This window comes from Prionailurus viverrinus, chromosome B2 (assembly GCF_022837055.1).
Source record: "Prionailurus viverrinus isolate Anna chromosome B2, UM_Priviv_1.0, whole genome shotgun sequence".
In the NCBI taxonomy this organism is placed as follows: domain Eukaryota; kingdom Metazoa; phylum Chordata; class Mammalia; order Carnivora; family Felidae; genus Prionailurus; species Prionailurus viverrinus.
This window is the reverse complement of record NC_062565.1, coordinates 89,024,556-89,039,727: the sequence shown is the minus strand read 5'-3', so window position 1 is coordinate 89,039,727 and position 15,172 is coordinate 89,024,556.

Here is a 15,172-nt window from a genome sequence, read left to right as displayed (position 1 = left end):
GGGTAGAGAAGGAGGGGGACACAGAATCAGAAGCAGGCTCCAGGCTCTGCGCTGTCAGCACAGAGTCTGATGAGGGGCTCGAACTCAGGAGAGATCATGACCTAAGTGGAAGTTGGATGCCCAATCGACTGAGCCACCCAGGCACCCCTCAAATGCCCCACAATTTTAAAGGTGGACTGGCCGAGTATTCTAAACAATTTCCCACAGATGAGTGTAAGTAATGTATTCTTATGATCATCAGGATACCTGCTCATCTGGTAACGACTATTTTATTTTAGCAGTAGGTTTCAATCCAGCTCTATCACTCAATGGGAATGTCACCAATATAACCCTCTGGGGTAAATAACCGGGAAAATCCTTTCTATTTATCTCTAGATTCAAATTAGTTTAGCTTCATTGGAGAATAATTAAAATAATTTTTTTAATGTTTATTTTTGAGAGGGAGACAGCATGAGCAGGGGAGGGGCAGAGAGAGGGGGGGAGACACAAAATCCAAAGCAGGCTCCAGGCTGTCAGCACAGAGCCCTACACAGGGCTCAAACTCAAGAACTGCAAGATCATGACCTGAGCTGAAGTCAGATGCTTAACCAACTGAGCCACCCAGGTGCCCTGGAGAATAATGTTTTAGTAACTGGAAACCTTCATAGCTGTTGGCAGAAATGACTGGTTTTATGTTACTTCAAGGGTTAGGTTAAGAAATCCTTTAATGTAAGTCGTGGTCATTTGGATTTTCCTTTTGTGAAGTCTTTGTTCCGTCAGGTCTTTAGTCAATTTTTCTACTGGGCTCAGTTTTTCTTTTTTCAAAGTAAATCTATAGTTTCCTTACATCTGAATCTAGTACGTCAATTATATCTCAACAAGAAAATATGTTGTAGTTTTCTTATAAACCTTATTTGATGACAACTGTCATAAAGTTTTTTTGTGTTAATTCATTAAAAATAACAACAATAAATACATACATATTAAAATAACTAATAAATACATTTAATGAAAACTGCCCATATTTTTGAGAACAAAAATCAACATAAAGAGTGACATTGCTTTACATTTTTTGCAAATCTCTTTAATGTCTGGCTAAGTAGAAGGCAACTACATGTTGCTTCAATTTGTGGTGAAATGTTTTCTTATTTGTCTCGTATCAGTGGTGTGATACCAGAGCCTGTCCACTGATCCATGTGACGGGCTTTCATTTTTTCTGCTTTTGTGGGTCTTTTTGCTTTTGGTTTTTGGTTTTTGCCACCATACATAACGCTTCAATAAACATCCTTCCACATTTTTTTAAAGCATCAGATAAAAGCATGTTTAGATTGTAAATATTTATTAAAAGCTTAATGTAAATGAGATTTTTCTGTATGTTATTTCTTTTGACCCCATAATATGTCCTGACAAAGCTAAGCTTAGACAGAATTAATTACTCCTGATTATGTCTTAAGTCGTTGACCAGGGAGGCAGAGGCAGGACCGCTGGCTCTTACCTTTGCTATCTACATTTGGTATACAGGACCAGGGTAGGCGTGTCCAGGGCCCTATCCACCTGCTTCCCTGAACCACAGCATTCTGTCTCCTACTGGGGGCCTTTGGCTACCTAGTTCCATGCCCACGCAAGGCCTGAACACCTTCCCTTCAAGACAGTAGGAGCAGGTTGCATAGGGCTACACCATCGTGCGATAACGACTTGAGAAATTATTCCTTCCCTCAGTCCTAAATCGACAAAGATCTCCTCTCCGTGGATTTGGGATGGTGCATTTTCTCCGGATCTCAGGTTTGGAATATACTGACTACTGCTGAGAAATTCAAACTGGTCTGTGCTTTATAAAAATCAAAATGCCATTCCTGTGAGGTTGGCAAGGGAGCAACCCTTTCCCTTTCATGGATGATGAAATCAGCTCATGGAAACATTAAGCAAAATGCTTAAGATCTCATAAGTAGTATACACCATCCGTGTGAGCAAGAAGGTGTGTGGAATCAAAAGTGCCACTAATGTTCCTGGGGCCATTCCTTTTATCTGCCGTGGCTTTTGTGGAGTGTAGCATGTTACTGAAAACAGACTTTCATGTTCTAAGAAGTCTTAAAATGCAGATCTGATTAAGACTCTACTTTCATGCTGTTCAGAACTGTTCTGGAATTCTTCCAACTGAAACTTTTGTTTGCATCATTTTATATTGTTTATACTCTTCAAATAGAATGTAAGGCAGTTTATGAGTGATTCACATACGTTGAATTAAAACAAGAATAAAGCCCACAATAAAATCCAAGTAAAAGGGCAAGGAGATTTTTTCTTTCTTTCTTTTTTTTTTTTTTAATTTTTTTTTTCAACGTTTATTTATTTTTGGGACAGAGAGAGACAGAGCATGAACGGGGGAGGGGCAGAGAGAGAGGGAGACACAGAATCGGAAACTGGCTCCAGGCTCTGAGCCATCAGCCCAGAGCCTGACGCGGGGCTCGAACTCCCGGACCGCGAGATCGTGACCTGGCTGAAGTCGGACACTTAACCGACTGTGCCACCCAGGCGCCCCAAGAGATTTTTTCTTTCTATCTGCCTGCCTTCCAATCTCCTTCCCTTCTTGAATAATTCAGCCCTAAAGCTATCACGTGGGGCTGATCAAGGTAGGTGTCCTTGAGGGGTTTGGGAGGTAGGAGGGTGGTGGCAGAAACAGCCTGGCGTGAGTTGTCAGAGCCTGTGTGGACTGACAAAGGAGGTCCTTGGGGGGGATAATGGCAGTGGCCCAGAGTTGAGGTGTAGGAGTCTGGGTAAGGAGAAGATGAGGTATAGGAAAGATCAGAGTAATAAATATAATAAGGATAACAGAAACTAGGTTTCTCATTACTAGGGAATGGTATTCAATATATGGAAAGAGAGAAAACTAAAATTTTTGATGTTGGATTGAACCTATAAGTTATGGTTCTGGGAGCAATGATGCCCTAACATCAAGGAGCAAATTTAGGTCCCAGATCTTCGTTTTTTAAATATAATTTTCCACTCAAAGGAACACAGATCCTTGGAAAAATAGCAGGCTTTATGGTTGAGGCTGAGCAAGTAAAAGATAAGCTGGGAGTATCTTCGTGTGCTAGAAGCTAAGGAAGTGCTCAAGGAATAATGAGGATATGGGAAAAGACATGGATTCCAGCCTAAAAGGGGCTCTCATTGGCCAAATCTGAGATAATTTAAGCATCAAAGTAACAAATATGCATACAAATATATAAATGAATAAGTGGTGAAAAGGGAGCGCTTTCCCTAACTGATGAATGCCGAAGAAATGATTGGATTAGAATTGCTAACTACTACATACAGGAGTGAATAAACTAGAAAATCACCATTTGTTGGGGCGCCTGGGTGGCGCAGTCGGTTAAGCGTCCGACTTCAGCCAGGTCACGATCTCGCGGTCCGGGAGTTCGAGCCCCGCATCGGGCTCTGGGCTGATGGCTCGGAGCCTGGAGCCTGTTTCCGATTCTGTGTCTCCCTCTCTCTCTGCCCCTCCCCCGTTCATGCTCTGTCTCTCTCTGTCCCAAAAATAAATAAACGTTGAAAAAAAAATTAAAAAAAAAAAAAAAAAAGAAAATCACCATTTGTCAAACATCAATGAGTAGTACCAGCAGTGGGTGAAGGTTTGACAAGGAATGGAGTATTTATCTCATCTCAGGATTTATCTCCCTACATACTTAGTAAATCAAAGAGGAAAGAAGGAAATTTACAGTGGAGAAACTTGGCCATCTCTACCTAATCAAATAATCAAAGATAATATCAGCAGTAATTGAACAACTCAAAATCATATACCACCTGATTAGATGAATAAAGAAAAATATAGCATTTCTTCCAAAACATGCTGAAAATAAAGCAAGTCAAACAAAAGAAAACCCATCTCCATCTGATAAAGACATATCAAACTCAAACTGGAAGACATTCTAGAAACTGACTTGTATTACTCAAAATTGCCAGAGTTCTGCAAATCGAAAAAGAAATGAGGAAGCGTTTGAGACTGAAGGAGACCAAAGATAGGTAACAACTAATGCATGGCATAATTTTGGGCATCCTTCGTTACTGAAGACATTCACCAACCATTGGTGAAACTTGAGTGGAATGTGTGGATTTGATTATGATAATGTATCAATATACTTTTTTGATTTTGATAGTTTCATTGAGGTTATATAGGAGAATGTCTCTGTACAAATTTCATCATAAAACATTTGGAATTGATGGGGAATCGTGTCGGTAAACTTACTCTCAAATGGCTCGTAGAAGAATGTTTATTTTAGCATTGTACTTGCAAATTTTCCATGGTTGAAAATATTCAAAACAAAACAAAACCCAAAAAACAAAAAACGAAACAGTAAATGAAAGGGCAAAAGAAGAGTTTTATCATAATGTCTTAAATGAAACTACTCAGACTGAATGTACAATTTAACTCTGAGTTCCACTAGTTGATGCAACAAAGGCTAACAGTTTGTTAAGAGCAAACAGCTCTCTTGGGAAGACTGGTTCCATTACACAAATATTCAGTCTTTTTCATGATAGTGAAGCCCCCATGCATCTAATTAACATTAAAAACTATCCATTATTGAATACCTACTATGTACTGGGCATTCTACCTACATTACCTCCAATCCTAGGCTGACCTTATAAAACAGGTGTAATATGTGCCCTCTTTATCAATGAGGAGGCTGAGGGTCATAGTGGCTAAGCAATACATCTAAGCCCGTGGGTAGCATGGGCTGGAATTGGTATTCAACCCCCAGTCTGAGTGGGTTCAAAGTCTCTCCTCTTTTTACCATGTCTGTGGTCTTTGTGATCACTTTTATTTAACACACCCATGGGAAATTAGGCCTTAAGTCAGATCCCCCAAGTAAAGCTCTAAACTTTTTCAGCTAAATATTAGGAGTAAAGTGTTGCTCTCAGTCCTCAATACTTGAGCGCGTGAAATAAGATACTCCGAGGAGCCAAACTACTTCCTGTCTGCAAATTAGACACAGAGGTATCACATTAGCTTTTCTAACCCACCAAATCATTTTAAAATATGAGTGCATTTTGAAATAGTTTCTCATATGTAACTTCAAGTTCTGAAAGTATTATTATCCTTTGTACAAGAGCTTCTACAGGAGGCTCTTGATGGGTCCAGACGCACATGATTCATAGTGAGTGGTATTTCCATCCTGAGAATATGGCACTATCTTGGGAATCATGTGGAACCTGTATATCAGAGGAACCTGTGTTTTAAGTAATCCTGGGATTTGGACCCTTGTCCTACTCTTGGTGTTATGGGGATAGCTGGCACCTTGGGTCTAGATTTAGATAGAACCAAGTTTTAGCTCTAACCTGTGTTAAAGTAATTGTGTATGCACCCATGCATACTGTCCCTATGTCGTTAAAAGAAGAATAATAAAGGAAAGGAAAAAACCCAAGAAAACAGAAAGGAGATTTGAAGTACCTGGCTATCGTTCAAGCCCTATATCCTTTAAATTCCCTTCCCTTGGGGGCACCTGGAAGGCTCAGTTGGTTGAGTGTCTGACTTTGGCTCAGATCATGATCTCGCAGTTTATGAGTTTGAGCCCCGCTTCGGGCTCTGTGCTGACAGCTCAGAGCCTGGAGCCTGCTTCTGCTTCTGTGTCTCCCTCTCTCTCTGCCCCTCCCCTGCTCATTGTCTCCCTATCTCTCTCTCTCAAAAATAAACATTAAAAAAAATTTAAATTCCCTTCCCTTGTAAAAATGTGAGTGATAATAATATATATCTATTAGGGCAGATAATAGTACTTAACACATAGGATGGCGCTTAGGGTGTCCATGTGTTAGTATATATAAAGTATTTGCAGCAATGTCTGGCTCATAGGAAGACTTCGTGAATATTTGCTACAATTACTATTACACTTGAAGGGATGGACACCTAGTAAGTATTTATAAAGGATAGTTTTCTTCCCATTTCTTAAAAAAATTAGAATAAGTATACAGAAATTTTATTTATCTTTGCTGCAAAAGTTCAGCATAGCTATTAGTGATAAGAGATATATCCATCCGTGGCAAAGGAATGAAAGCCACGCTGGGTATTTGCCTTTCACTTTGGGACACTGCCAGTGGTGATGCAATGCACTGTTGATATACCGGTGAGTTGATCTTGTGAGCCACATTTGACACAGGGATTGCTTTCATCTTGTTATATGGTTTCTGTACAAATAGTATTTATCCCTCAGGATAAGAAGTCACCCATGTGGAATAAAGAGCACCTTCTCTATGTAAGGTGTACAATTATCTGAAATGTAAGGATTGACGAATGTTTGCTTGATTGAAAGTTCTGCAGTAATTTGAGAGTTTGAAACGTTTCTGAGATGGTGTTGACATTCTCTCTTTTGTTGGTAACCAGGATCTCCTGGTGTTAAAGTTTGGGCCTGTTCTATGAGAGAGTGATTCAGTCGTGGTTACTCTAGCATCTTTCAATTGTGGCTCTATAAGAAACTTTAGTTATCCTCTAATTCTGGGATCAGCAAACAATGGCCTGCAGGTCCAAATCAGCTTGCCACCTGTTTTTGAATGGCCTGTGAGCTAAGAATAGTTTTTACATTTTTTTGAAAAAAAAAAAAAAAAAAAGGCACAGAAGCACATGTAACAGAAATCATATGTGATCTTCAAAATTCAAAATATTTGCTGTCTGGCCCTTTACAGAAACAGTTTGCTGATACCCTATTCTAACCCAATTTTCTCATTAAAAAAAAAAAAAAAGAGGAAAATGAAGCCAAAGAAAGTGATGTGGTTTTACTCAGGTAACTCAGCTCATTGGAAACAGAGTTGGAACTTGAATTAACTCTCCTGACTTGCAGCCTCAGTCTCAATCAGCAACCCTGATTCCTCAGTTGGCCCTTCCTCTCCAGTGTCTTTCACCTAACTAATAAGAATAATTTCATTTAAAAAGATAACAATAGGGGCGCCTGGGTGGCGCAGTCGGTTAAGCGACCGACTTCAGCCAGGTCACGATCTCGCGGTCCGTGAGTTCGAGCCCCGCGTCAGGCTCTGGGCTGATGGCTCGGAGCCTGGAGCCTGTTTCCGATTCTGTGTCTCCCTCTCTCTCTGCCCCTCCCCCGTTCATGCTCTGTCTCTCTCTGTCCCAAAAATAAATAAAAAACGTTGAAAAAAAAAAGATAACAATAATATATATATATACTTATTTATTTATAATGTTTATTTATTTTGAGAGAGGGAGAGAGAGCATGAGTGGGGGAGGGGCAGAAAGAGAGGGAGGCAGAGAATTCCAAGCAAGCTCCATGCTGTCAGCACAGAGCCCACTGTGGGGCTCGAACTCACAAACCACAAGATCATGACTTGAGTTGAAGTCGGAAGCTCAACCAACTGAGCCACTGCCTCTATGACACTAATATTTTAAACTCATGTGACATCTTTTACCTGAAGAACTTAGAGCACCTTCAACTGGATGAGCCAGTCCTGCCAGGGTAGAAATTACATCTGGGTGATAAACTGGACCCTTAGGTGGCAACAGCGATTCTATCTTACATATTATCAGTATTAGTAATGTCTTCAAAAGGTAAGACATAAACATTTAACCTGTTTATTAGGAGCAATCAAATTCTTAATAAAAGAATCATGTTCTGTCTTTAGGCTTCCACGTGACTTATCAATACCCCCAGACCAAAGGATTTAGCACTGCATGTTAATCTACAGGTTTGAGTTCTGCTAGATAAAGGTGGTGGTGGTGAGGTTTCAAAGACTGGGATATACTCAAACTTACTGGTAAGTGTTCATGAAATTATCATTAAAATTTTTTAATGTTTATTTATTTTTGAGAGAGAGAGAGAGAGAGACAGAGAGAGACAAAGTATAAGCAGGGGAGGGGCAGAGAAAGAGAGAGGCACAGAATCCGAAGCAGGCTCCAGGCTCCGAGCTGTCAGCACAGAGCCTGACACGGGGCTGGAACTCACAAACCGCAAGATCATGACATGAGCCGAAGTTGGAGGCTTAACCAACTGAGCCGTCCGGTCACCCTAAAATTATCATTTTGAATTTAAACAATGGTTATCTGGAAATCCCTGGAAGCATGGGATATCAGGAAAACTTCATACTCTTGGGTGGATTCTCCAAGCTTGCCTCACTCCCCAAATTTTTCTTTGTAAGTTGAAGATAAATTTGGGGTGCATTTTTTTTCTCCAGATATTTGGGGTAAAGCATACTTCAGAAAAAAAGACCAGTATTTAAGGGTTTAATCTCTGTGATTTCAACTTGTTCTAATTCTGTACCAAAATATCAAAGATTAATTGAATAGGTAAGTCAATTATTTCTATAAATTTATAAGAGATATGCTGAGTTATTTAGTTCATTACCCAAATGTGTTTTTTATCCAAAATGTTTAGTTGAGTCCATTTATTTTCTCATAAAGTCAATTTTGTTTGTTTAAAAAGTAAGTCAGGAACTTTTCTTTAAATCCAAACTCCAAACTATATTTATAATGAACATTAGAGTGGCTTTATTCCATATTAACTCTTTGCAAATGGTGAAAATAGGAATGTGCATGTAATTGAGTGACATACACTTGATTGTAACTGAGTGGAGATGCTCCTATTGAACTAGCAGACAGGTTCCTGGAGTGTCTTTTAGGTGCTTCTAAGATCAGCTAGTAGTTGATAAGAACATCATTAACTACATGGATTATAAAATACTGCTCAAAAAAACTGGAAACGGGCTCCTAGGTGGCTCAGATGGTTTAAGCATCAGATTCTTGATTTTGGCTCAGGTCATGATCTCATGGTTGGTCTTGAGATTGAGTCCCCTGTTAGGCTCTGTGCTGAGCATGGAGTCTGCTTAAGATTCTCTCTCTCTCTCTCTCTCTCTCTCTCTCTCTCTCTCACTCTCTCCCTCTGACCCTCCCCTGCTTGTGCTCTCTGTCTCTAAAACAAACAAACAAACAAAACTGGAAACATATGCAAATTTGAGTACATGAAACCACTCTTTAGATTGGCAACATTTCTCAAAAAAGTGGCTTGAATTGACACTTAAATAGTCTATAGATGCTTATATATATGGATACCCTTATATATTATTACCTATAGGATAGAAAAGATGGTTTTTTCTTTTGATTTGAGAAAATCTACAGCTGAATATATTAAAACTATATCTTACAGTTATAGTTATCTATATAGTTATCTATATCTTATAAATCCCCCTCCCCGATTTCCAACATTTAATGGGGGATAAAAAGCAATAGGCATGACTTCGCAACATATTATTAAAAATTCAGTGGCATGCATTACACCAGACACAAGATGTTCCAACCTATTCTGAACAAAAATTATAGCTGATATTTTTTAGACACACATGTTCTGAAACTGCAAAAGATATGATGAGCATCAGAGAAAAGGACTACGTGTGTCAGTGAGCAAATTTCTGGATATACTGCACATCTTGGTCAGACATAGGTTAGAAAGCTATTTGAGCCCACTGACTCAGCCACAGACTGTTTATTCCTCACATGATGCTAATCACAGTGACTGTGCCTGTCTCTGTTATGTCTGGCAAAGCAACTTGTAAGAAGTCAGCTCTGGCCAGGACAGCCAGTCAAACACACATGGTTAAAAAAAAAAAAATCAATTTAGCTAGGATACTTTTACCAGTCTCTTTATTAACGTTCTAAAATTGTTGGAAATAAAAATAAAATCTCAATGTCTGGGTATCTTTTGATGTTTGCCAGTTTTAATTTGATATTTGGAAAAACTAAAGCAAATGATTATTTTTGTATTATTAAACACATTTTTTAATTGTATTTTTTCTCCCCTTTGATATTACACTTTTGGCTAACCATATTACCCAGTGAGATGGAATATTCTCAAGGAGCACAGGGTCAATGCTCCAAGCAGACATGGCACAATAAACGTGACTCCCTCAAAACCCCACCATGCAGGCTTTGCCCAGAGAAGAAAGCGTAGATCTTTGGGGCAGCTACTGGGCTCAGTACGATAGGAACCACATGCCTCTCTAGCATTCTTGTCTCAGGCACTTGTTTCAGAATGATCTTTCCATACCTCTCTCCTTTTTTTTTTTAATGTTTATTTTTTATTTTTGAGAGAGAGAGGAGAGAGAGAGAGAGAGTGATCAGGGGAGGGGTAGGGAGAGAAGGAGACACAGAATCGGAAGCAGGCTTCAGGCTCTGAGCTGTCAGCACAGAGCCAGACACGGAGCTTGAACTCATGAACCATGAGATCATGACATGAGCCAAAGTTGGATGCTCGACGGACTGAGACGCCCAGGCACCCCTCCATACCTCTCTCCTGATAACAGTTCCATTTAAGGTACTAAGGTGGAAGTTTCCTTAGATCTCAGCCCATTGGATAGCTGTAAAAGCCAGGGCAAAATACTTCCTTTCTGTGAAACCATACAAGTGAGCCACTTGTGGGAAAAGACCTGATTCAGCATCCACCACAAAGGCCTAAAATATTCCTTCTGGATGTTGTTGCTTCTTGGAGTTGCACTCTGAAGCTGCTTCAGAGCGGGAGGCACCTTCGGTCAGAACTAAATGCTTAATACTATTTGTGTAAGAATATGATTTGTAACCAAATGAGTATTTTTGAAATTAATAACAACCTAATGCAGTCAAAGTTGATCTTCACCCTTCCAGAGTCATTCTCATTTGACTGACAGCACTTGGATGTCTGGCCTTAACATTAGAGACCAATGTGGTGTGGTGTTGCTTACAGCACTTGCAATATAGAACGTGCCATATATCCCAGATGTTCTAATTACTGTTTCTTTAATTCCAGTCATATGATAGTTGTTTTGTAGTATAATGAGTGACTAGTGTCTCCTAGTGTCTCTGTACATTTGACAGGTCCATTTACTAGAGCCACCGTGTGAACAGACTAGTGTAGAATAGCTACCTCGTTTCCCCATTGATTTTCCATCCAGTATGATACTGTGATTATATATTACTTGGTGTTTCTCTTTATTATTCCCCCGGATATTAACAGTGCTATTTTAAAGCATTTAATTCTATGGTGTGAACCTTAATCCCATTGTGGAGCACTTGCCTATGTGTTACATTGTCACAATTCACTCCCTAGTGTAAGTCTAGGCCAGTAGTTGCTTTTATTTAGGAAAATAACTGCGTGTTAAATTCATCATACATTGGAAAAACAGGTCCTCTTTCATTCATTGAGCAGACCACGCATGTTTCCATAAGATGCAGTGCCATATTGGCCAAGGCTCTGTGTGAACAACCATCTATTGTAAAGTGGTTAAGAGAATAACTGTGAGCTTCTCTAACCGATAAAATTCAGAAGTGGAACATTATAACTCGGTTTGCAATATTTTTCCCAATATTTTCTTAAAGCTTCATGTATGGAAAGTGTCTTTGTTTTCACTCCATTTTGCATTTTGCCAAGAAAAAGTGACAAAACAGTACTTATCATCTTCCTTCAAAACATATGGCATGTGCCCACAGAATATTAAATGATCTTTTACAATGACAACAAATGTTGTGATATTTCATCTGAAACTCCCAGAATGTAAGGTTTCTTGAAGCAAGCAGGAAAAGCAGAAAGATGGTTCAGGGGGATTGGTTTGCTGATAGAGATGGTGATGCAAACATATGCTACATCAAATCTGAAGGAGTACTGTGTATGTATCCATGTATAAATGAGAGTGGTAGAAAATACAGGCTCTGGACTTAGAGATCTTAAGTAAGACTCTGCAGCCAGTTCAGTGTCCTCTGGCTTAGAATAGGTAAGAGATTGGGTCTACATAATTGGGTTCTCTTTTTTCCTATTACCTCTCACAGAACAATTTTTTCCAATGACCCCAGATTACTGACAGGAGGGCTTCCCACCTTCTCTCTTTCTCTCACAAACATCTCTCCAAGAACAGAGGAGTCCTTTATTGGACCCACAAACTTGGGAGAAGACCTGGGCATGCGGGGGCTTGGGCCCTCCTTCCTGTCTTTCTAGTTCACCTGTCCCGCATGAGTATTTCTCTTCTGCTCCTGCCCCTCTGAGGTAAGTACACCTGGTCTGAGTCCCCAGCTGCCTTCTAGAGACGGCTCTCTTGCTCCAGTTCCCTCTTTCCCTGCTACTGTGGCTCAGCAGTGTTTTCTGTTTTAGTTGGCCTGGTAAAAATATCTACATGGCAGACCTAAACTCTTTCTTCAGTGGATGGTCTTAAGGGCTAGACTGGGGTGGGATGGGGGGAATGCTGTATGTCAGTGGAAAGATGCCTGATTTTAGCCCTACATTCATTCTTAATGATAAAGCTGACACTTTGATCTCTATCAGTCCATATTCAGGGCCCATCTCTGAACTCAGGGAGGAAATGCACATTACTATTTGCCACTCCTTAGTAGCCCAACATTCACCATGAAGATAAAATAATGTTACATGTTATTCATATTCATACTGAGCTCCTCAAGAATAGCTGCTATTAATAAAACACCCTTCAGAGAGAAGTTTTTTTTTTAACTCCACGACACTTCTTCCATATTAATATTTATTTAGATAGTAAAGAAATACCGAAGAACATTTTTTGTTTTAGAAAATTCTGACTCTAAGTATACTTTAAAATTGTAATCTTATCTGCTAATTCTCACTTCCTCCTTTTTCCACTAAACTGTATCAATTGGGAGGTTTATAATGCTTAGGGAAAGATAGGGGAAAGGAAAATTTTAGTGTTATATTAATGATAACATTCTCAGTTAATATGTTCATACTAATTTAATTAATTTCTGTGGAAATTACTATTCCACAGAGGAATCAGTCATCTATGGTACAGACATGGCCACTGCTTCTGACTGCTTTTGGCCCTTGGGGGTTAGTTGACTCAGTGTTTTCATCGCTCAGCATATTATTTCAAAAGAGAAAGACATTCTTTTGTTCACCTAATATATATAGAGAGAAACCACCGTGTGCTAGGTATTGTCCTAGACTCTGGATTTACAGCAGCAGAAGTGTAGACCAAAATCTAGGGACTTTCCTTCTCAAGGAAACTCACTTTCTGGTGGTAGGGAAGAGGTAGTAGAAAATAAACACAATAAATAAGAATTTATAGTATTTGGGTAGGTGATAAGTATTAGAGAAACTAGATACAATAGGTTAAGGATGAGTGGGAGGGGCTCATCCTTAGATTAATCAAGGTAGTCTTCATTGAGGAGGTAGCAATTGAGCAAAGAATTAAAGAAGTGAAGAAGCAAGCCCTGTGAATAGCGGTGAGGAAGGGCATGCTAAGTGGGGGATATGACCATTGCAAAGGCTCTGAGGAGGGGCTGCTTACATGGAGAGGAGGGAAGGATGAAGATAGGGAAGAAGAAAGAGAGGACGGGAGGGAATGTGGCCGGAAAAAGTTTGGGTAGTGAGTTGTCCTGCCTTGTGGGCACTGGGAGGATTTTGGCTTTTTCTCTGAGAGAAACAGAAAGCCATGGGGAGATCTGATAGAGGAGTAACTTATGACTTAAGGTTTAAGGTTGAACAGGATCGTTCTGGCTGCTATGTTGAGAACAGGCTTTTGGCGGACAAAAATGTGAGGAGGGGGACTAGTTAGGAGGTTCCTGTTGCTCCCAAGGTGAGAAGTAATGATGGCTGGGTCAGATGACCCCAGTAGAGCAGGGGTTGAATTCTTGATACAGTATACTGAAAGTGTTAGCCAAAAGGGTCTACAGATGAATTGCATGTAAAGCATGAGAGAAAGAGATGAGTCGGGCATGGCTCCAGGGTTTTAGAGAGATTTTCCATTTACCGAGAAGCAGGGACAATAGCAGGAATTTAGTTTTAGACAGTTTAAATTTGGAATGTTCTTAGAAATCTAAGGGAAGATATTGACTACGCTGTACGATATGTGAGTCTGGAGTTCAAGGAGAGAAGTCTAGGTCAGAGATATAAATTTGGAAGTTGTCAACACTGAGATCTTATTTAAGGCCTGACTGTATTCTTTGATGAAGCACTCTCCACGCCCATAAAAACGGATGCTTTCCAAAGTCCTATGAAAGTTGAGCTTTTCTTCTCAGTCAAGCTTGAGATTTCATAAAGGTTAGCATTTTAAAAGGGAGCCACTGAATGATGAACATTTTCTGCTGGAAAGCGACAGTGAAAGAAAAAAATTGCCCTTTGATGGCATATGCACCTTGCCACCACAATTACAATGAAAAGCGTTCAGAGAATCCAGTTAATTTAGAGAATTCAGAGTCAAACAGGCACCAGCTTCCATCCCCAGAAGTTCTCTTCAATCCTTCACAACTCTTTCATACTTCTACATCTTTGTTGCCTGTGACTGTGTGCTAGACTGGCTTGCAGCCAAGATCAAAGTTCTCACAGATGCAGTGGTCAGAGGAAAAAGGACTCTTCTGGTTAATAGTCAAAACTACTCAGGTTTTATAATGCATTTATTTATTGTACGCAAGCAGTTCTGAGATGCTATACTACAGGCCTGAAAGAGTTAGTTCATTTCTCCAAAGAACCTAATGCAATCCTAAAGAATTTCCACATTGGGAGACTCGGGCTCAAAATAACAATCTACACAAGACTTTCTGAGTCAGAAAACTATTTAAAGAAGAGAGTGCTAAACAGTAATTCCAATAAATACTGGTAACTCTTTTGCATTTGAGCATACCACAATAGAAAGAGTGAAATAACTATCTTTAGAGCACACAGCAAAATGGGTGCAGAGAAGGGCAAAGCCTTCATTTCTGCCTTTCAGCTGTGTGGTCAGGCCCTCAGTGACGGGCCTCAAATGTCGACAACTGAATGACACTGGTTCTAACACTGTCAAGCTGACTTGCCCTGTGATTTACCTTGTTGGCACAGAATCATGTAATATTATTACTCCTGAGAGTGGCCACCATCAGGAGCCTTAGAAACACTGCTTGAGTTTTCAGTGTCCATCAAAAGAGAATGCCAATTTTTTAAAATGCAGAGAACAAGATTTTGCCAAGCTTCAACTTAACATAATTTTTCTTGGAGAAATTGTCCTTAAAACAGTCATGAAAATATTTCCTGTTATAGTGACTGCCCTCTCTCTCAGAGATTTGAGAATGCTGAACAGAAAGATGAATATAAAATGGGAGCTACATCATCTGGCCTGGGTCAAAGGTCAAAGGGCAACAGTTTGAAAGGTAATGAGCACTACCACTCAGTGTCAAAGGTGGAAGAGAGAAACTTGGTTCCTGCTTTGGGGGATGTCCTGACTTTCTTCCCCTTATACTGCAAAC